At 44.2% G+C, this 23,573-nt stretch overlaps 1 protein-coding gene across 1 annotated transcript in view; it reads right to left on the bottom strand.

The window, feature by feature from the left end:
• B4GALT1 (beta-1,4-galactosyltransferase 1) overlaps positions 1-23,573 on the bottom strand; it is a 48,783-nt gene that overhangs the window by 21,098 nt on the left and 4,112 nt on the right. The window lies entirely within an intron of this gene.

Below are 23,573 nucleotides of genomic sequence, written 5' to 3'. Positions count from 1 at the left end.
GTGTCTCATGGGTTGATACACAGAAGGAACAAACTTGATGGGAAGGACTGGAGGAAATGAGACCCTAGAAAAGACCAAGGGGAAAAGGGAGAAGAAAACAGTTGGAAAGAACATTAAAGAAGAACGCCTAGTAAGATTAAGGAATGAGGTAGTAACAGAGGGAATGAAGAAGGGACGAAAAGTCAGGGATGACTGCAAAGTGTCTAGCCTGGAAGAGCATGGATCCAGACAAGAGAAATAAATTAGTAAGAGAGCTCTTTGGCTTAGGTAAAAAACTGATGAGACATGGATGGCGGATTTTTAGTTAGTGGCAAGTTAGAAGCAGAGGGAAAGCCAAAGGTCAAGATCCAGATACTGACATGGAAGTCCTTGTTTCCTAAATAGAAACAGGTGGCTCTGAGAGAGCTGCTGGGGACTGCCCCGCGTGCGGCACAGACGGTGAGGGCCGCAGGAAGCTGGCTGGCCCAGGGACACGCGGGGAACTGTGGAGAGAGCCATTGAACCCAGGCCCCCAGTATTCCCTGTAGGCCAGACTTTCTCAAAGTGGGTTCCAGGAAGCACTAATTCCAGCAAGATGCTCAGTGGAAAAATATGTCCCTGGTCAAATAAGGGTAGGAACTCTGCCTGCTAAACCCTGCTTCTGGAAAGTCATGACGTACACGAAAGGCTCTGAGAAGTTGTGCAATCCAGAAACCTCCTTCACTTCATTTAACCCACCATCTCCCAAACTTACTGGGCAACAGAACCATTTTAGCAGGGGACACACTTTGAGAACTGTTACTATAGTGTAACCATCTTTACCTATAAAGCAACTAGTCACAAGGAAAAACGAAGGAAACTACAGAGCAGAGGTGAGAATGCTGACCACAAACTCAGAGCAAGTTCACATGAAGTATGCTCATGAGAACCAGTATGTAGCCTGTCACCCGTTTATTAATAATATGTGGCTCTCCAAGCACTTCTATCCCCAGAGATCGCTCACTCTCCTGAAATGAGACAGCCCAAGAAAAGAAAGCTGCGACTCTTGCTTCTCTGGCCTGACCACAGGTGCAAACTCACCATCTCCTCCTCCTCCTCTCCCCTCCTATCCCCTACATACTCCATTCACCTTCCTTCCCTCCAGTGCTGACCAAGTTCCATAATCATGGGATGTGTTCCCACTCATTTTCTTCTGAGACACACCTCTGATCATTATTTTCCCGCTAAAAACCTCCAATGGCTCTAAAGTTGTGTTGTTGTCTTGGACAAGGTAAGGCCTGACCTCTTAACTTGGCAACAAGGCCCTTCAGTCTCAGCTCCACCTCCTTCCCCATTCTTATAAACCAGGCCTATGACCACGCTTCTCCCTTTGCCAGAAATGCCCTTCCTCCTTCCTCAAACAGCCAACTTGGCACTGAAAGACCAAAATCTTAACAGCAAAGCCCCAATCTGACCTCAACTTTTTCCTTTCTTCACCACAGAGCTCAGTGAGCAGATCCCCAGGGGTAGGAAGGGAGTGCTCAGGGTTTCAAAGCTGTTGCCTTCCTGGCCATGTACCTTCCTCCCTGGGGGGACAGGGGCCTCACAGATCAGTCCCTCACTTGGCTGCGGGCTCCCATCTCCAACGGTGCCATCTAATGAGTAGGCTTTATGCTCTAGGGCTAAGTAAGGGCTAACCCTGGAGCAGTTTTCCCCAAAACTACCACCAGAACCACCTAAGGCAGTTTGAAAAAAATATGGAATCTCAGGTCCTTCCCCTTCCCTAGTACCCTGGGGAGGCTGACTCTGCAGATGTTGAGAAGGACCAAGGTAGGTAATTAACAAGGAGCCTGGGTGATTCCGTTTGGGCAAGTTGGGCAATGGAGAGATGATCCTCCCTCCCATCTTCACAAGTCTTGGGGCTTTTGGGCAAGGAGGGCCCTTAGGGCCTCCCACGGCTCACACGTCATGGAAGTAGCCCTTCCACACAGTACCCGAGACAAAGCCTTCTGGGAGGCCCTGCTGCACAGTGCACTTAGGAAAAAAGGTCTATCATTGGTCTCTTCTTACTTCAGAGGGCCCCACAACATCTGCAAACTCCCCAGCCCCGCTGCATCTTAGGTTCTCAAGATACTGCTAAACATAACCCCATTTTCAGGAACCCAAGAGGCATCTGGACTGTCACCCTAGCAACTTACTCACTTCTTCTGAAACCAGCCCAGAAGACAGGAATTCACACTTGCTCTGCCTGGCTTCCTGAAGCACACACCTGCAGGCTGCTCTCAGTGTTACGCCTTTCAGGAGTTCCAGGAAGCTGGTCCTGAGGCTTCTTGGACAGAGAGAGAGGATGCTGGGACCTGGTCCAGCTCCATCAATGACTTGCTGGATGATCTATCTTGAGGTAAGTACCATCTGCTTTCAGCATACTGGTGTTGCCATGTATAAATTGCAAGGACAGGAATTTAACCTGCTCCAGAAGAACTCTTATGTGCCACCACCCCCATTAGCTCCTCCGATGGCCCCTGTACAGCTTTATCACTGAACAGCCTCTTCTCACTTGCCTGCTCCTCTTTGCCTCCCTCTCACAACCCCTATCATGTCTCCAACACATTGAGAGCACACTGACACCGGTTCCTGCCTTCTCTGCCCAGTCTGGCAATTCTTCCCCCACCCTGTCCCTGGGACACCTCCACAGCTCTGAGAGCCCCGCAGATCACACCTCTGAGAGTGGACAGCACCCGGCAGTCAATGGCAGCTCCGGACCTGGAGCAGAATGCCTTCTTGGGTCCAGTGCCAGCCAGGTGGCCTCCCTGGGTGCCCTGCAAATCTCCTGCCATGCCACAGGGGCTGTCCTCTGCTGTACACTTGGCCCTGGCCCGGTGAGAAAATCCATAGAGCTCAGACTCCAGGAGGGCAGTGATCAGCTCTGCCAGAACCTTGCAGACCTGCTACCAGGTCTCGAAGCCACTGCTCGAGGCTTCAAGGAGAGGCAAGGGGAGGAAGCAAAGGGCTGAGGGCTTCCTGACAGTCCTCAGGCTAAGCCAGGGCTCCCTTGCTGTGAGGCGCATGGCGTGTGCTACCACAGGCCCTCGGCCCCGCTGGGCTGGCTTGTGTGTTTTCTTGGCTCTGGGAGCTGGGAAGCAGGGTTACGTAAGCAGATGAGCAGATGTGAGCCTGTCCTTCACTCTCCCAGCTAAAGCCCTGCCACGTGGGCCTCTCAGCTGGGAGTCCAGGTCATGGCCTTGCGTGTAAGTCGCTCAATAACTTCAATATGTGAGCTCAACTCAGACAAATTCCACTGCTCCTTTGCTCAGCACAGCAAACCCAAACACACACATGATCCTCCATCAAAAGCCCTGCTAATCTAGAGCCAACCCAGAACGGACTCCCTGCCTCACTTTCATGTTAGCTAGACTAGATGGATCCTCTAGCCTCAGCAGAACAGGCTGGAACATCTAGTCACTGCTTCCCACCTGACCAGCCAGTGCTCAAGACACAAACTTTGGCCAGATGCTGGGTTCTGACAATGTTTCACCAGACTGAACAGAATGGCAGTAGGGGAATGTATGTGGTTCTTCATTACCTAAATGTAACCAATGTATCAGAATGTCCTTTCCTCTAAGAGTGAGATCTTCTTACTCTTTAAATGTTAAAGTGTCCTTTCTTTTATGAAATGATCACAACTGATTTTGGTTCTGTTTTTGTTGTTGTTGTTGTTGTTTTTTAAATTTTGATGCTGGATTGGCAGCCATGAGTCAAGCTCCTCAGTTTCTTTTTAAATTTTCCCAGGCAGTGAACTCAAACGTTTGGGAACTGTGAGCTTTGTGTTCTAAAAGTTGGGATGCTGGAACATCTTCCTTGGCCACATCTCAGCCCCAACAGCACATGGCATAGCCCCTCTTTGAGCTACCTCCTCCCCAACTACAGTGCTGTTCCATAGGCATTGTGGGTGGGCCATTTTTCTCTGCACCAATCTTCCAAGAGCTAGATATGTACTGGAAGCTGATCCAGGCACTATCAAATCCCCAGGCTTGGGAATGACAGCAATTTGCAGTGGTCACATAAATTCATGGTGCCCCCTATGGCCCATTAGACTAGAAATGAGAAGCACTATCTACTGCACAGGGCTCATCCCAAACCTTCTCTCTAGTCTTTCAGGGAAGAGAAGTTCTGCAGAGTTCTTCAAGGGCTTAGTTATCACCAACCCAACAGCTGCCTGGCCTCAGCTCAAACATCACCACCACTAGAAAGCGTCCTTAGACCACTCAAGGTTGGTTCTTCCTCTTTTTCCACCTCACGTACTCACAGTACCACGTCCACTCAAACAGGCACCCAGTTAGCTCATACCATGTGCCAGCTGGTGCCAGGCATGTGGCAACAAGGCTGAGTTAAGAGGAGGTCTCTGCCTTTTGGCAGCGGGGACGGGGGAGTCAAAGGAAGGGGAAGAGAGTCAAGGAGAGCTTTGCAGAGATGCAGCTGCCTGACTCTCAGAATTGTGAGTGTCCACTTAGCGGCCATGGACCCAGAGTAGGCCAGCAACTCCTAGCTGAGTGGATGGCACATGGCGATTCTCCCTGCTCCCCTGCCACTGATGCAAGCAACAAAGAGGATCATGATAGACCTTGAGAAATCCTGACGGAAGAGCATGGAGACAGCCACCAGGAGGGGCTTCTCAAGCCTCATGTTAACCATTTCTCACTGAGTTTTAAAATCTAACTCACAAAGGCTTCAAAAGTACTGAAATATTTATTTTTTTAAAAAATTATATTTTATATTGATTATGCTATAACCACTGTCCTGATTTAAAAGATTTACTTTTAATCCAGATGTCCACGCTATTTTTCTTTATTCCTTTGGGTAGATCCTTAAAATTAAACAATAATTATTTTAAAATATAACCCAAGAACAAGAAATGTGACTTCCTTGTTCATCCCTTTCCTAATACGGAAGTGTTTTCCAAAATAAAGATTTCAAAACACATTACTCAGTGACCAGAAAACAGGAATAATCTACTTCTAATGTTACTTGATGTGCTTCAGGCATACTACACACAGAACACAATTTCAACACCTACTGTTCTTTCTGCCATTTCACCATCTAAGCCACTTATTAGAACACGGGGAAAGAAACACTTTTTCAACAGGAAGCAGAGCACATTTGTGGTCTCGGAACCCTGCATTTGGGGGCATAGAGAGAAACAAAGTGTTTGCTCAAAAGATAAAGGCGCCTATCAGGGGAAGTCTCCAGACCAGAGCCCAGGTGGCCAAGGGCATGTTGGACAAATGGGGCAGAGTGGGGCCAGTTGCTCTCCATCCACCTCTGCTCAGGAGTGGCCCTGCCATGTGCCCAAACTGCCACATTTTGTAGGCCTTTCAAAAATATGACCTGAAAATAACCTGGTCAGCAATGGACAACTGATCTCAATGGAACTGGCTTTTTTTTGGCCCTGCTCTCTCTCTCCTCTATTGAAAATTCCCACCCAACCTTCAAACCAAGGCCAAGCACTCTCATTTGCTTTCAAAATGCTGGTGAGCTTTCCATCTACTGCAAGTGTTCTCAAACTGTGGCATGTAAGAATCACCCAGGGAAGGCAACTGCAGATTCCTGGGTCTGACTCACCACATCTCGGGCTGGGGGCCAGGACTCCGCATTTTAACAACAAACACTCTAGGTAATTTTAATGTGGATCCCTGGATTGTATTTGGAGAAACACTGGTTTATAGGTTCACTCATTAACCACCACCTCTGTCTTACCCCCTGAAGTTCTCACTAAGAATGAGGTACCAAGAAAAACAGCTTACACTCAAGAACTACTGTGTATTTCTCCTTTCTGACAATGTAGGTTATGTAACAGAACACATTTCACTTTTGGCTTTTGAAAAGGGACAGGTGTTATAACTATACTGGGCATATGGTCTGAATATCTACATTTTAACTCATCACCAGTCTTAACATTTTTTTTCTCTATTTCTGATTTTATGTATTTTGGTCCTTTTTTGTGTTGTATGTTCTTATAAGCTATCTCAACAACCTTTGTGAAAGCTACCACTTGGTAACATAACAATCCTTCAAAGTTCAAACCAAATGCATCCTCTCTTTAAAGCTTTCCTCAGGCCCCTTGGGCCAAGAATCCCTGCTGCAGGTTCCCAAAACATCCTTGACGCAACAATGAGCCCTTCAGGATAAGGGTGCCCTGCTTCCTCCCTCATCTCCATGAGAGCAGAGATTGTATCATTCTTTTTTGTACTTGGTACATTTACTTGGAGAGCAGCATCCACAAACACGTGTTAACCCACACAGCCTGTGTTCAACTACAAGTTAAGAGGCTTAGCCCTGACTGGTGCGGCTTAGTGGGTTGGGCATCATCCTGCAAACCAAAAGGTTGCCAGTTCGATTCCCAGTTTAGAGATGCCTGGGTTGTGGGCCAAGTTCCCAGCTTGCAAGAAGGCAACCAATCGATGTTTCTCTCGCATATTGGTGTTTCTCTCCCTCTCTTTTTCTCTCCCTTCCCTTCTCTCTAAAAATAAATAAAATCGAAGATGAAGAGGGAGAAGGAGGAGAAGGAGGAGAAGGAGAAGGGGGAGAAGAAGGAGAAGGAGAAGAAGGAGAAGCAGCAGTAGCTGCTGAGCTAACAGAGCAGGGAACCACCTTGATGCTTGAGAATCTAGACTGTTGTCCTAATACACATCTATGACCAAGGCCGCCAAGGGCAAAAACACTTCCCTTTCTGGGCTCTTAAGATGCCTTTGGTTTCCAGGAACAGCACCTGGATGAGCACATCCCTTACCCTCAATTTTAAAATAAGTTTCTTGCAGGTTCTAGGCCTACAATTCAAACTTTGTGGTGGTGAACAGCCTAATGAAAATGTTGCATTCCCTCATCTAAACCTCACACTGCTACATCAGACCAATGCTTTACCAAATACCACTTGTTCCTCGAAAGAATAACCCCAAAGCTCAAAGTCTGACATGGGTTGTGAGATCACCAGAAAACCCTTAGGCAGTAACTCAGTCCAGGGTCCCGTTACCAACGGTACCAGGGCCTAAACTTAAGAGAGCAAAGCCATGGTTAGATTCCATCACCTTAAAGGTTCTGGATCCTCTTTGAACCAGAGCAAAGAAGAATCCTGGCAGGGCAGAGCTGGAAGGACCTTCAAAATTATGTTTCAGCCCCATGGTTACAAGTGAGGGTTTGAAATTGAAGGCCAGAGAGATCGACAGACTTCCTCAAGGACATTTTGGGATTGCCTCCCCGCCGCCCCCCCACCCCACCAAAAAAACTCACCTTTATTTTTCCCTTATTAATCCTTTAGGGTTCTCATGTTCATAGATACATCTGAACAGTGGACAAATCACAGCCCCTTGACTCCCCCTACGTTGTCCCCATGGGGACTCTGTCTCAGAATCCCTCTCAACCTAGGGCTCTAGGAGCTGCCAACTGATCCCAGGGGGCATAAAAATAAATCTGATTTGACATCACTAACCTAAACCCTTCTCAAGTGCATTTCTGTATCACATGGTCAGGGCTCCTGAATTCTGAGGCAGAAGAATCAAGGCGAGAATACTGAGAACCTCTGGAGGCCCCAGAACTCGGGGTATGACAATACCCTTCTGTCCTGGGGTGACCCCAAAAGGTTCTTTTCTTTTTCTTTTTAATTTTTATTGAATTTATTGGGGTGACATAGGTTAATAAAATTACACAGGTTTCAAGGGTAATTTGATAATACGTCATCTGTATATTGTGTTCGCCATGCAAAGTCAAGTCTCTTTCCATCAGCATTTATCTCCCCTTAACCCTCTTCTACCTCCCCCCAAAAAGGTTTTCACCCACAGTGCAACCACAGAGATGCAAAGCCCTGAGGTCAAGAAACAGAGCTGGGGAATCACAGGCTTCTGAAGCCCAGTAAACAGGCTTCCCAGTGTTTGTCCACTGGGGAAAATTGTCCCAGGAGGAATTTCTGCTTTGTTTGGTCTTGGTCCAAAAACAGATTTCCTCCTCACCCAGTCCTTCTTCTTCCCTCTCTCCCTTCCTCCCTCCCTCTGCTGGAATTTGAGGAAACTGCGCCTGCCCATGATTATGAGTTATCACTACCAGGAAAGGCTAAAGCGGCCAACTTGCCTGGAAATGCCATGTCAGCCCCAGAGAGATCTTGCTGCGTCTTCCTGTATCTCTCTCCTCTTAGAACTAGAGCACTTCTGGAAGGAATGATCTGAATTTCTTGGAAAGGATTAGAATGAAAGAGCCTAGTATTTTATTTTAAGACCGTCCCCTCTGGGCTGAGGCAGTCCCCCAGCTACCTGCCACTTGAGAACTCCTGGCCCAGGTTGGCAGGAGCCACATTTACCCCCATTCCTCTTCTGATTACTTCCCCCTCATCTGGTGTGAGAACGCTTTGCTTTGCACCTTCTCAAAACATTTGTTACGAAAAATATAGAAATTTGACACACAGCTCTACAGGAAGCAAATATAATTTTCATGGGAAGCAGCATGGTAGGAAGAGGTCACAGACCAGGGTTCAAATCCCTGTGTCACTTCTGAAAAGTCACAGGCAAGTTCCATAACCTCTGAACCTTGTCAGTGATAGCACAGTGCCTAACACACAGCAGACCTATAACAGATATGGACTGAATATATGAGTAATACTTGCATGTGGACCTCATACTCTAAGAGGCAAAGTCATTCTAATAGAATTCAATAGAGGCTAAGGGGTCATCAAGACTGACTGCAGAGAAGAATCAGCTAAGTTTAGCTGTACCAGAACACCTAAAGTGTAGCAGGGACATCCAACCTTTTGGCATCTCTGGGCCACACTGGAAGAAGAAGAGTTGTCTTGGGCCACATATTAAATACACATACACTAATGGAAAAAAAAAAAATCTGACAATGATTTAAGTAAATGTACGATTTTGTGTTGGGCCACGTTTGTAGCCACCCTGGACCGCATGTGGCCCGCAGGCCACAGGTTGGACACTTGTGTGACAGAGGCACTAAGGGTATTAACACGGTTACAGAAAAAGATGAGTGCTGGTGAGACACTGCACAGAACAAAGAAAAAAGGCTCATGTTCCAAGAAAAGACAGCATGGGCAATGTGAACAGATAGATGGCAGACTCAGAGAAGATAACTACAATGTCTGAGACCAGGAAGGGATTAGTACACAAAATGTACTAAAAAATCCTGCCCATCTACAAGAAAAATATAAGAACCTCAATGGGAAAAAAACAAAACAAAAAAAAAAACAGTGAAAGGATTATTATGAATAAGCTATTTACCAGAGAGGAATCCCAAAGGCTATTAGGCATATGAAGACATTATTTGTAATTAGAGAAAAGCAAGTTAAAACAAGAGCTCTCCCAGCACATTTATTCATTTGGCAAAAATTAAGAAGCTGGTTACCGCCAAGTATTTGTGGAGGCGGAGAGACACTCATGCTCCACTGGTGGGAATGTCAATGGGATAGCCATTTGGGGGTGGTACCGGGCCCTCCCAAATCAACATAAATATACACACACAGGTCCATGAAGGACCTGCTTCAGAAGTCTATCATCATGAAAGGGAGAAAGAAAATTGGTATGAACATCACGGACATTAGATGCGCACACAGTAATGTGAAAGGCTCTTAAAAACAATGGTTAGAGCCTGGAGCCCGCCCTTGGTTTCTAAATACCATTCTCTGCTAGAAAGAACCAGGACTGGTCAGAGAAGCAGCTGATTCCAGGGCTCAATCAGGAACTGTGCAAGAAGAACCTGGAACGTCTTGCTGTACTTAGAGGAAGGAAGTGCTCATATTTTAAAAAGGACATAGGAGCCAGCCTGAAGGGGATCTTAATGGCCAAATCTGGGACAGTCTGAGCATCAAAATAAATAATCCTAGTAAAGGATTATGAGCTATTGAATAAAGTAAGTATCCGTAAGTCTGCAATGAATTAACAGGGGAGAAGGGAAAGCTCTTCCTTACAGGAAAATGCCAATTAATAAACATAGAAGGGATGATGACAGAATTAGGTCACCAATAACCTTAATAACTGATTCAGGCAAGAATCACCAATATATGTTAAAAACTGGGAAATAACAGGATATTTACATAATCTCTAAGTAAATGCCCATAATATATTTTTAAATTAAAAATGGTAAAATAGTACCAGTAACTTTATAATGGAAAAATGGCAAATGCTACCATAATGAAGTGATCAAAGTTCACATCGCCAGTAGGGACCGAATTAACAGCGTGTGCCTCCAGACATGATGCACTGACAACTCAGCATCGCTCGTGTGGTATTCTTGTCAAAAGTACATTATCTCATCACAAGAAAACACATCAGATGGGTCCAGACTGAGGGGCCTTCTATAGAATAAGTGGCATGTACTCTTTAAGATTAAGAGACTAGAAAGACATGACACTGAACAGAATGCATGGTCTTTGACAAGGATATTCTTGGGACAACTAGCAAAATCTTTCTAAGTTCCATAAGTGAGAGAGAAATTTTTCAGTGTTGATTTCCTGATTTTGAGCATTATACTACAGCAGTGATTTTCAACTAGTGCGTCACACATAGCACACTGGTGTGCCACAAGAATTTTTAAAACATGCAAAGTCTGTCTCTGGCCAGGTAGCTCAGTTGGTTAGAGCATTGTCCCAATACATCAAGGTTGCAGGTTCAATCCTGTGTCAGGGCACATACAAGTATCAGCCAATGAATGCGTAAATAAGTGGAACAACAAGTGATGGTTCTATACTCAACTCAATAAATAAAAATTTTAAAATAAATAAATAAAAACATTCAATACCTCACTATTTAGTCAAGGGCACTGACCTCTTTTCCCTTAGACTGCCAAATAAAAAGTGACAGTGGCTAACACAACAGCCATCCAGTGTGAATTAACCAAAATTATACCTATTTTTTTTCAGATTGGCAAAAAAATATATGTTTTGGTATGCTGTAGAATTTTAGTAATTAGTTTGTGTGCCATGAGATTAAAATAAAAAAGCGTTGAAAATCCCTGCACATGGTTATATTTAATTTTTTTTTTATTTTTAGGAAATACATACTGAATATTCAGGGATAAAGGGGCAAGGTTCAGAATATATCAGACATGCACATACATGGAGAAAGAAAGAAGAGAAAGAGGAAAAAAAGCAAATATAGCAAAATGTCAACATTTGAGAAATTTCGGGGAAACCAGAGGATATCCTGAAGTTCTCTGTATAATTCTAGCAACTTCCCTATAAGTTTGAAGTTATCAAACTTAAAAAAAAAATTGGGGGAAGGTTGGGGGCGGTTAGGGGGGAATAAATGGTGATAGAGATGTGACTTGGGGTGATGAACACCCAATAAATTCAATAAAAAGGAAAAAAAAGATTTTAAACATCTTTATATAGAAAAACTGGCCAAAGATTGTATTTACCAGATGTTTACAGTCAAGTCTTCTGGAATACTATTAAATGAAGTATCTTTGAAAATTTAAAAAAACACCAATTTAAACAGAGCTGGGAGAAAAAAGTTACAATCAGAATGAGCTATAAAATAATACTATTTACATAAGTTAAAAATACATGTACAAGAAATATATATGTATACTATGTGATCCATTTATATGACATTCTCAAAAAGACTCAAGAGTAATGGAGAACAGATCAGTAGTTGCCCAGGGTTAAGGCTGAAGGGAAATGGGACTTCAAGGGGGATTTTTGCAGTGATAGAAACGTTCTGTATCCTGATTGTGGTTATAAAAATATATACTTGTGGTAAAATTCATAGACCTAACACCAAAAAAATTTTTTTTACTGTATTTTTACCTAAAAAATAAAATTTAAAATAAAAAAAAATACATATATGTAAAACAGCAGCCCTCATTTTGCAAGGGCAAAAAAGAGATACACATTAAACACATTAGAATGGTGGCCCAAAGTGCGGACAGAGAAATGAAAGTGGGAATGAGGATAAAAGAGAACAAATAAATAAGGTAAGAGAGTCCCTGATGATAATGGGCCATGAAATAGTTTGATGGCTGGATGGAAAGGAAGGAAAGGAGAACATACAGAAGAAAATAAATAGGGGAGTGGTGGAGGATGGAGCTAGATGTATCCTTCCAGCACTTGTATAGGGGAGAAAGAAGCCCTGACCCCTAGACCAAACCAAAGTCCCTAAGCAGGTCTGTAATACTGTGGGGGTAGATCCGTCAGCCAGGACAGCCTGACAGCATCCAACATTAGAGTACTTACTTCCCTGCTCTGACTTCTGACTCACTAGCTGTCTGATTAAACTATGCCTTCCCTTGTAGTGCTGCCTGCAGCCAGAGAATTCTAAGACACTTGACAAGAGTTCTAATTTTCCCATTCCAGCAGGTAAATAAGCCTCCTGGGAGTTTTATTACTGAGTCAGTTGACCCTCTGGTATGTTCTGGAGCACTGACTGAATTTTTGTGGACCAGTAACACTGGTTACAAGTACGTCCTTCTCTCTGCATCTAGAACCAGACTTTGGGCTGTAGACAGCATGCATCCCTAAGGGCCCTCTGGGCTGTCTGCCAGCCATGCACTCCTGGCAATACCTCTCGGATATCAGGACCACTTTAAATGTAGCCAGCTCCATTTCCTTCTAAGGAGCAGGTATAATAATGTGTTCTTTTCAGGTGGTAAATGAGAAAACACATACATATTTATCACAGTGCTTGATACTAGGAGACGATCAATAAATATTACTTTGCCTTCTCACTGACTCCTTAGAACGTCAAAGCCTATAGATTATTACAGCTCTACAACCACAGGGGTTAAAATTCCATTTTTCACTCTGATCCACCATAACAGTGATAGATTTGGAAGAAGAGCCTGGGACCTCAAAGGGTCTTTTAGATAGGACATAAGTCTTCCTGTAACACATGAGAGTTGAACAGGGATTGTGCCCATCTTTTACTGCCAGGGACAAGTACTAAAATGTTAAAGAACCAGCTTAGAAGAGTATACAGCTGAAAAAATTTACAATCTTGGCATGATAAAGACCTTCTTAAGGTCGGGGCGGGGCATACATTTGGCTAAACTTACTAGAAGGAAAAAAAAAAAAGACTTAAATTACCAAAATCAGGAATGAAAAGGAAAACATCCCTACCAACGTAATAGAATTTTAATGGAACATAATGTATGCCAACAAACTAAATGACTTCAATTACGTGGATAAGTTTTTAGGAAGACACAAACTACCAAAACTGACTCAGGAATAAGGAGAAAATCTGGAGAGTTCCGGCCAAGATGGAGACATAGGTACACTTCCCGTCCTCATACAACCAAAAGAAAGATAACAACCAATTTAAAAACAAAAAACAACCAGAACTGCCAGAAAATCAAACTATATGGAAGTCCAACAACCAGGGAGTTAAAGAAGAAACACTCGTCCAGACTGGTGCGCTGAGACAAAGAAATATGGCCCAAATGAAAGAACAGATCAAAACTTCAGAAAAAGAACTAAGCAATGAGGTGAGAGACAACCTATCAGATGCAGAGTTCAAAACACTGGTATAATCAGGATGCTCACAGAAATGATTGAGTATGAACACAAAACAGAGGAAGACGTGAAAGCCATACAAAGTGAAATAAAGAAAAATATACAGGGAATCAACAGTAAAGGAAGGAAACTGGGACTCAAATAAACTATCTGGAGCAGAAGGAAGAGAAAACCATTGAACCAGAACAGAATGAAGAAACAAGGATTCGAAAAAATGAGGAGAGGCTGAGGAACCTCTGGGACAACTTTAAATGTTCCAACATCTAAATCATAGGGGTGCCAGAAGAAGAAGAGAAAGAGCAAGAAATTGAAAACTTATATGAAAAAATAATGAAGGAAAACTTACCCAATCTGGTGAAGGAACTAGACATGCAAGCCCAGGAGGCTCAAACAGTCCCAAAGAAGTTGGATCCAAGAAGAAACATCAAGGCACATCATAATTACATTACCCAAGATTAAAGATAAGGAGAGAATCTTTAAAGCAGCAAGAGAAAAGGAGACAGTTACCTGCAGAGGAGTTCCCATAAGACTATCAGCTGACTTCTCAGAAGAAACCTTGCAGGCAAGAAGGGATTGGCAAGAAGTATTCAAAGTCATGAAAGGCAAGCACCTACATCCCAGATAACTCTATCCAGCAAAGCTATCATTTAGAATGAAAGGGCAGATAACATGCTTCCCAGAGAAGGTAAGGTTAAAGGAGTTCATCATCACCAAGCTCTTACTATGTGAAATGTTAAAGGGACTTATCCAAGAAAAAGATCAAAACTATGAACAGTAAAATGACAACAAACTCATAACTATCAACAACTGAACCTAAAAAACAAACACAAAAACTAAGCAAACAATTAGAACAAGAACAAAATCACAAAAATGGAGACCACACAGAGGTTTATCAGTGGGGAGAGGGAGGAGGAGAATGGGGTAAAAAAGGTACAGGGAATAAGAAACGTAATTGGTAGGCACAAAATAGGCAGGGGGAGGTTAAGAATAGTATAGGAAATGGAGAAGCAGAAGAACCTATATTACAACCCATGAACATGAACTAAGGGGAGGGGAGAATGCTGGAGGTAGGGGGTTGCCAGAAAGAGGGGGAGAAAGGGGAGAAAAAAATGGGAAAGCTGTAATGGCATTATTAATAAAATATACTGAAAAGAATATGTAGAAAATCTGACTAGACCTGTAACAAGTAAAAAAATTGAATCAGTAATCAAAAAGTTTCCACCAAGGAAAAGCTCAGGCTGAGATGGCCTTTCAGGTGAATTCTACTAGATATTTAAATACAAATCCTTCACAAAATCTCCCTAAAATTGAAGGGGCAACATTTTCCTACTCATTTATGAGTCAATATTACCTTGATACCAAAAATCAGACAAAGACATCACGAGAAAGAAAACTGCAGATCATTTTTTTGTCAATTATACCTCAATAAAGCTGAATAAAAAAACCCTATAGATCAATATCTCTTATGAATAATTCTCGACAACAAAAAAAACCTAGTTAACTGTCTCCAACATACAAAAAAGATTATACACCATGACCAATTAGGATTTATCCCAAGAATTCAAGATTAATTTATATCTTAAAAAAATCAATCAATGCATAATTCGCCTTATCAATAGAATAAATGATAAAAACCACATGATTACTTCAACAGACAGAAAAGCATTTGACAAAACACATCATCTATTCATGATAAAGACACTCAGAAAACTAGGAACTTTCCGAGCCTGATAAAGAGGAAAATCAGTATCCACATTATTATGAAAATCCCACTGTACCATAGCAAAAGACTGAATGTTTTCTCACTAAGATCGGGAACAAGAAAAGGATGTCCTCTCTTACCACATCTATTCATCAGTGTACTGAAAGTTCTAACCAGGACAACTAGGCAAGAAAAAGAGCTGCTCTGAGAGTTAATGAAAATAATTCATATGGCCCTGGCTGGTGTGACTCAGTGGACTGAGCATTGCCCTGCGAACCAGTGTTGCCGGTTCAATTCCCAGTCAGGGCACATTCCTGGTTTGTGGGCCAGGTCCCCAAATGGGGGCATGTTAGAGGCAGCTGATCAATGTTTCTCTTCCTTTCTTTCTCCTTCCCTTTCCCTCTCTCTAAAAATAAATAAATAAAATATTTTAAAAAATACAGTGGACCTAGCAATTCCTACTTATTTTAAAACATGCACATGAAGCACTTTTCCCATGCTTAGTAGTGCTGAATAAGTATTATCTGCTGTGAGAGTGGCTGATTGCCTGTTGCTAGAGCCTAGGACCCTAGACTCACAGCGGCTCCCACTCATTTGGTTCCCAAAATGACCAACTTACTCATTCCAAGTTTTGATTTTGTGTCTCGACAATGAATTGCTGGAAAGATCCGGTGGTCATGAATTTTGTCTAGTAAGATGCAATCCTGGCTCCCAGGGTGTGCTGAGTGTCACCCCAACTCTACATGACTGGCCTTCATGGGGACCGCACTGTACTGTCCTGCAGCAAAGTCATTTAGCCTTGCTGAGCAGGAGTACATGGCTACATTAGAATTCCCAGGGAGGCAGGGACTCTAGAGAGCATCCAAACTACCCCTTTACCTCATTTTATAGGTGGGTAAACTAAGACCCAGTAAGAAGATGTGATTTCTCTCATATTACTCTGTCGCCTGGCAGAACTGGAGTGAATGGCTTGCCATCCTGGCTTTCAACACCGGCCCCCAAGTAAAGAACGGATAGGCCTGGGCCTGAGTTTGTCTAAACACACCAGCCACAGGCTGCTGGACATTCCAGGCTAAGCCCGTTTATATCCAGCCCCCACTTTTTAACACCTCTTCTCACTTGCCGAGACTCCAACAAAAAAAATCCAATGTTCCCTCCAGCTCCTCCTCCTGACCACTCAGCTGTCTGTAACCTATGATAGTGTCTCTTCCCAGACACTGATAAACAATGTCCACCTGGAGAAGGGAAGGCTAGGGATCACCAGAGAATCCTGGCACGCCTGACACACGGCAACACACACTCCAAGTTCCCAGTATTGTGTGGAGTCAACAAAACGGGAGGCTGTCTCCTTGTGGCCTGGGGTGGGTATGTTCATATAAGCCAGGCCACAGTCTCCACTAAACTCTGGTTCCAGGCTAAATCCTGTCCCTAAACTGTGGTTACAGCCTCACACCTTTTCTTCCTGTTAACTCTACCAAAGGGCAGATGAAAAAAAACAAAACAAAACTGCATTTGGAGGAAATTATACTCTGCGGCCTACCATGTTGAATGTCTTCTCTGCCAAAGGGGATGGTTTAAGCATTGATCAAAGGACAAAATATTGATACTCCCAAAAACCTCATCTCATACAATCCTGTTATCAACCTTCTGAGGTAAGGATTATTTCCCCATTTTCCACAGGAAGAAAGTCCTGTCCTGGGCCCCCCAGGAATGATATGCTGGACAGCAGCTCTGGCCTGATTCCAAATGGACCCAGAGAGTAGCCTGTTAATAAGTCACAGCTGATTGCTGTGGAACGCAGAGGAGAGACGACATATGGAGTGGCTACAAGATGAAGGGAACAGCTGTCCCAAGCTGAATGCACCCTGTCTGCTGGATTTGTAAACCTTTGGTCACTGAAATCACTAGCTGTTAAGTCATTCTTACCATTTATCTGAACCAGCAATTGATATTTGCAGACCTTGGGTTATTGATTAACATATTTTTACCCAATATAATTTAAAAGCTTCTCTTTTTGGGGTTCCCTTTCTGGATCCTATAAACCAGGGCTGTCAGATCAGAGTTCATGTACTTGGGTTAAACGGTCAGCTGCCCTGGGCAGCCCATCAGAACCTAACTTGGTTCCTATGGATGGCTGCGTGCAGCATTTCCAGCAGCCAACCCACAAAGTTTTAGATCAACACCATTTTTAACCCAGGCTTTCAAAGCCAGGGTCTGCCCCCATTCTATAGGTTTGTCTCCATAAATAAAGGAAAAAGGGAAAGGTTCTTATTTTGTATAAATCAACCATTGGCAAAGATACTGAAAGAACCAGGAAGTCTTTCACTTACTGAAAGAGCAGGACAGAAACCTCAGCAGGAACCAGAGGCAAAGGCTAAAAGGAAAAGCTCCAAGTCCAGAATGGAAACAGGCCCTATGCAGGGAACTTAGCACAAGCACAAGGCCCAACGGCTGGGAGTGTTTAAATTGAGACTCCAGATAGACCTGACTCTCTCTGGAAATCCACGCTCCTTAAAAGCCAATATCCCTGGCCCAAAAATTTATAATTTAGGGCCTGTGGATTATTCCAACCTTCCCGGAAAACAAAGTAGCAATGTGAACCAGTGTCCTAGACATGGCCATATCCCCCAGCCTAGAAATTCTTCCCAAGGAAAAAGTTCTAGTGAAGCAACGAGCTACACATGGCAAAAATGTTCAAGATTATCTATAATGGTAAAATCTGGGATGTTGAATGCTAAGGGAATATCTGTAAGAATCTTAAGAGAGCAGCTACAAAAGAACTAGGATAATTATAAACAACATAACAATTGAAAGAAAATAAAATGCAAAGAGTTTCACACTACAATTACAACAGAGTATAATATGTATACCTTTGATAAGTAAGTTCAAGTTTCGCTACAGTGTTAGGCATGTGTTTTGTTACAATGGTAGACTGAAGAACTGTTTTTAAACATTGAATGTGATGACATTTTCAAAGAAAAAAAAATAAAAGAAAGAAATCTTACAAAGCAAAAGCCAAAATCCTCACAAATAAGAACTACCAGGGTGGGGTGGGATGGGTGGAGGAGGGCAAAGGGGGTAAAATTGAGACAACTCTAATAGAATAAACATGATTTAAAAATTAAAAAAAAAAAAAAAAATACCAAAAACTAAACCTCTCAGTACTGCCCTGGCCAGTGTGGCTTGGCTTATTGGCTGAAAGGTCATGGCTTTGATTTCCAGTCAGGCACATACTGCGGTTGCAGGGTGAGTTCGGGGGTCAACCTATTGATGTTCCTCTCTCCCACGATGCTGCTTTTTCTCTCCCTCTCTCCCTTCCCCTCTCTCCAAAATCAATGAGCATGTCCTCAGGTGAGGATTACTTTAAAAAAAACAAAAAAAAGATCAGTACTACCAAATAATAGACAACACACAAAGCTTATTCTTGTTAGGCAATGTCTGAGGCCCTTTTATGTTTATAACCTAAATTTCACATCTAACAATGAGAACAGAAAGGATAACATCTTTCCCATATCATAAGGCTAGGCAGGGTGATAGAAACATTCGCCATGCCATTTTAGAGGTCATTCATCAAATAAAATCTTTATGTCTGCTTAGTCAGAGATGACAAAATCCTCAGCAGAAACCTCACTACACGAGCCCTTGAAATAGGTAGTGGGTGGTAGTAAACTTCACAGGAAATTCCAAAGGTCTTTCATGTTGAAGATACAACCAGGATTTCCGCCCCCACACCAACCTATAGACTCCAGGAGAAGAGACAGTGGGTGAGAAAGACGAAGAAGTCCAGCCCACTCCAATTTCAGAGATGAGAAGAGGGGCCAATGGAGCTGGGACTTGCCCCACAGGATGTAGTAAATAAGAAGAACCAGAACTCAGAGCCCTTACTCCTGTGGCCTTCAAGGCTTGCTCCAGCCTTCTACAGACCATAAAACCCCTCCCTATACATCTCTCTCCCTTGGGTCCCTCCATCTAAGCTGTCTTCAGCCTTCCCCTATCCAGCATGGTCCCAACCATACTAGCTCTCTCTTTTATCATCTTCTGTTCACTCTGCCTCCATTTCCTGTCTTCTCCTACCCTGCTGGCAACTGTATGCAATGGCTGGGCCTCACCTATGATATTCTTCCCATATGCAGCAACTACAGGAAATTACAGGCTATGTTCAGCAGTAGATCCCTCCCTGACCTTCCGAACCAGGGAGGCTGCTTCAACAGGCTGAGGCAGGGATGCTATAGTCAGTGTTTGGAAGCGAGGCCCTTCATTCTGACTCTGGCCCTGGGAGCACCCATGTGTCCTCTCCTCTCTCTGACCACCTAGTGTTGCCAGAGTCTGCCCACTGCTGAGTGGCTCCCAGAGAATGGGGGTCAGCCCTTGTTCACATCTAACTTTCAGGCTTCGTTTAGTGTAGTTACCCATGAAAGTTCGGTGAATGACCAAATGAGTCCCCATTCATTCTTTTCCTTGGGACCCTTATTAATTTTGGGATGAAGACCCAAGTCTCCTGGACAGGGAGAGATCCTACCCAGGCCGTCTTAAAAACTCATTTGAATGCCATGAGCCCCCGACTGCCTCTTACAATGCAAATACCAGTTTCCCTAAGTCCACCCTTATCTCAGAGCCCTTTCCTGTTTTTTCAAGCTGGCGGTCTCCAAAAACACCAACTACAACTCTGCGGTTTCAGGATGTCAAAGGCAAAAGGACATTATGCAAAACAGGAAGACACTTTTTAAGAAAAATTGTAAGGTATTTTTAGAATGCACCTTTTCCTAGGGCCAGGCAATGACTGAACCCCTCACCAGGGCCCCTCCCTATGGTCCACGTGGTGGGGCAGGAAGGGCCCTGATCTCACACCATGCTGGTCACGCTGGTATGACACAACCCTGCCCCTTCCTTCAGTGCAGCCTTCCCCAATCCCCAGGCCGATCCCCGGGCTCCATGCCAAATGACCCCTGGCAGATTCCCAAACCCAAAGTGTCCCTCAGAAGAGGAGAATTTAGCTCCAGTGAGGACACTCCAAGTGGAATAACTTCAAAATAGACACCTTGGGAAAAGCCTGATGCACTGGCCTGAGACCGAATTGCTCTAACTCCCTAAACAAGCTCCTACTGTGTGACAGACTCTCCCGGTCTCTGAGGCTTCTCCCCCCTGCTCCACCCCTGCCCTGCCCCTCTCCAACGGAATTCCTGGAAACCGACAGGTTTCTCACTTCAAGAACCCCACGCCCACCCAGATCTCAGGACTTCCTGTTGGTGGGACAGCTGGGTTGTGTGTTTCAGAGTCTGATTTGCTAGTGGGCTGCCACACTTTCTATGGAAAATAGCCAAGTCAGTCATGTCAACAACACTGGGTTAGCTGGCTGTTCACCGAGCACCATGGCCCCAGTGCCACAGCCCCACAGTCCCTGTAAGCCCAGGGACGTGGCTGCTAAGGAGGCACATGGAAAAGTTACTAAGAAAGCTGATTGGTGGGGCATCGCCTCCACTGATTCCCTGCTCAGCCTTATCCCCAGAAGCTCGGCCTGAAGCCTGGCCCCCTGCCCCACCCCAAAGGCTTCCTTCACCTAGTTTCCTTTTCAGTCAAAATTCTAGACACATTCTTCATGCAGCAATAAATGATACTCATCTGCCTGCAGTAAACCAACATGTAATTTTCAATGGGCCTATCCTTTATGAAAACTAGTTTAAAAACCTAGCCCTTCTCAAAAAAGCACTCCTTTATTTTGTTTTTAGAAAACTCTGTTACGGAAACAATTCAAAAGTGCATAAAGCTCTATGTACAAGCCTCACAAAACCACACACACACACACACACACACACACCCCCAAAACAAAACCCTACAACTGTGTGCATCTGTGTGTGTCTGTGTTCAACAGCTGTTGAATGATAAAAATTATGGCATATTCAGTAGACAGAATAATATAGCCACCCAAGCTTGTGACAGAACCTTAAGTGAAAAGATCAGATACCAGGCTATCTATATCTATCTATCCATCTATAAAGAAGATATCAGCTTATATCCTTGTACAACAACAACAAAAAAGAACTAGCAGAAAATATGCCACCATATTTTTTGTCTGGGCAAAAGGAATATAGGTATGCTTTTATACTTTTTTTTGTTAAAAGACTTATTTATTCACTTATTTTTAGAGAGAGGGGAAGGGAAGGAGAAAGGGAGAGAAAGAGCAATGTGTGGTTGCCTCTCGCGCGCCCCCCACTGGAGACCTGGTTGGCAACCCAGGCACATGCCTTGACTGGGAATCAACCAGCAACCTTTTGGTTCACAGGCCGGTGCTCAATCCACTGAGCCACACCAGCCAGGGCTGCTTTCTTACTTCCTAACTTTTCAAATTATTTTCAATGAGCTTTATTACTTTTACACAAAGGAGAAGACTGGCAGCTCCTTAAAACAACAACAACTACAACAACAACAACAACAACAACAGGAAAAAGCAAACAACTACAGTCCCTACCCTCCTAGTGAGGCAAATCCTTCTCCTCCTCTCTGGGTTTCCCTGAGGGGCTTTGGAGAGGCAACAAAAGGACAGAAGCAGCTACAGAACACATCCAGACCAGAAATTAAAAGCATTGCCAAATAATTCAGCCACAGCCAATCACACAGCTGCTGGCCTTCATTTGTGTAGGAATGGAGCTGGCTGAGGCCAGGCTAGAAAGCAGAACCTGAAACACTAAGGGTGAGTGTGAGTCAGCCCTTCTGCCTTCTAAGGACAAATCCCATTGGGCCACATTCACCCAGCTAGCTCCTCGCCAGACCCTGTCACCTACCCCCAAACCACCACAACCCTCTAACCAACCTTCAGAAAGGGGTTTGAGGTCCCTCCCCAAGCTGGTGACCTGCGTAGGCCCAGATAAACACAAAGGCCCCCACAACTGAGGCCTTTACAGTCAGGTTCCCAGAACCCCTCACCAAATTAAAGGACAGGTGGGCCCTGTGGTGGTCACCAAATCCAATCCCAAACCTTGTTAACTCCTGTCTCCTGGCTAGCCTTTACAGTGAACACACTGGGCAGAGCCAGAGGCAAATGTAAAATGGCCACAGTGCCAGGCTCTCAAGAGATTTAAGCAGAAAAGGCAGACCATTTGTCCTACGAAAAGTGGATTGGTAGTTAACTGGATGAGAAAAACTGGAATTTCCAGGTGGCTGTGGATTCAAGCAGAATTTCAATCTCTGCTTCCTGTCAGGAATAGGCAGGGAATACTCAGCAGGGAACAAGGGGCAGGAGGCACTGGGTGAGAGACTGGAGAAGTCACAGGTTGACTGGGCCCTTTTCACAGACACCCAGAACCCTGCTGAGCTCCCATAGTCTGGAAAGCCCATAGGGCAGAATCCACAGAAGGGCTGGGACTGCCTTGGCATCAACTGTCCCATCCTTTCCAACCCATAAATTAGCCAAGTCCCAGCCTGGGAATCCCTACCCTGCTGCTATCCAAAGACCATAAAGCCCAGCCATATGGTTGCTAATGTCTCATCATAGTCATTTAAAAGCAGCAAGTTAAAGATTACCCAGCAAGGCTAATGTTTGGCCTCAGAAATTAGAGAAACATTTTCACACTATCAAATAAAATCAGGAAAAATAAAATGTAAAAATTAAATAAAATAAATCTAGAACTAGAGAATTTTGATACCAACTCTGAGTTTCTAAGTAAGAAAAAGAATTAAGGGAGAAAAGAAGGAAAGGAGGATGGTTACAGTGAGGGAGAGACCAAATACACACATACACACACGTTTCCTTAAATGTCGTCAGCACAGCTTAATTATGGCTCCTCCGCTTCAAATGTGAGTTCCTAAAAAGGAGGCATTTTGTCATCTTCCTCTCTGTAGCTCTAGTGCCCTGCAAGCACAGGACAGGCACATTCTTGGAAGAATGAATTAAGTGACCAAACAAATACTTTAGCCATCAAGGACATCGGGCAAGTTGCCATCATACAAGATCTTACAAAGGGACCCACAGATACACCTAGCAGGATCTTCCCAATCTCTAGGCCACATCAGGCTGCCCCGAGCCTCTTCACTAGGTGCCTACTGGGCAATAGCCTCAAGAAACAGCACGAGGCGGAGGAGCAGGAGACTGGGTTTCAGCCCCAGCAGGCCCCTCCCTGGCTGTGTATACTGAGGCAGGATCCTTCTACTCTCCACAACGAGGGGTGGGGGCCAGAAGACTGGATAGTCCCATCGTGGGATGCCATGGCTCTAAGATGGGGCAGCTTTTGAGTCCAACCCTATATTTGGTTCTTGCTCCCTGTGCCCCAAGGAGCTTCCACCTGCTTCATCAGGTGAAGGCTGCCATACTTGCTCAGAGTCTGAGAGGAATTAAAACAGACAGGAATCACTCCTGCTACCATCAGAAAGCCAGATAGCCATGGAGGGTATTGCTCAATCTCAGCCTATTATTGAACAAGA

The sequence above is a fragment of the Pteronotus mesoamericanus genome, unplaced genomic scaffold (genome assembly GCF_021234165.1).
Source record: "Pteronotus mesoamericanus isolate MK-2021 breed Mesoamerican mustached bat unplaced genomic scaffold, CSHL_Meso_final contig_73, whole genome shotgun sequence".
Taxonomy (NCBI): domain Eukaryota; kingdom Metazoa; phylum Chordata; class Mammalia; order Chiroptera; family Mormoopidae; genus Pteronotus; species Pteronotus mesoamericanus.
The sequence above is the reverse complement of the archived record's forward strand: the minus strand, read 5'-3'. Positions and strand labels throughout refer to the sequence as shown.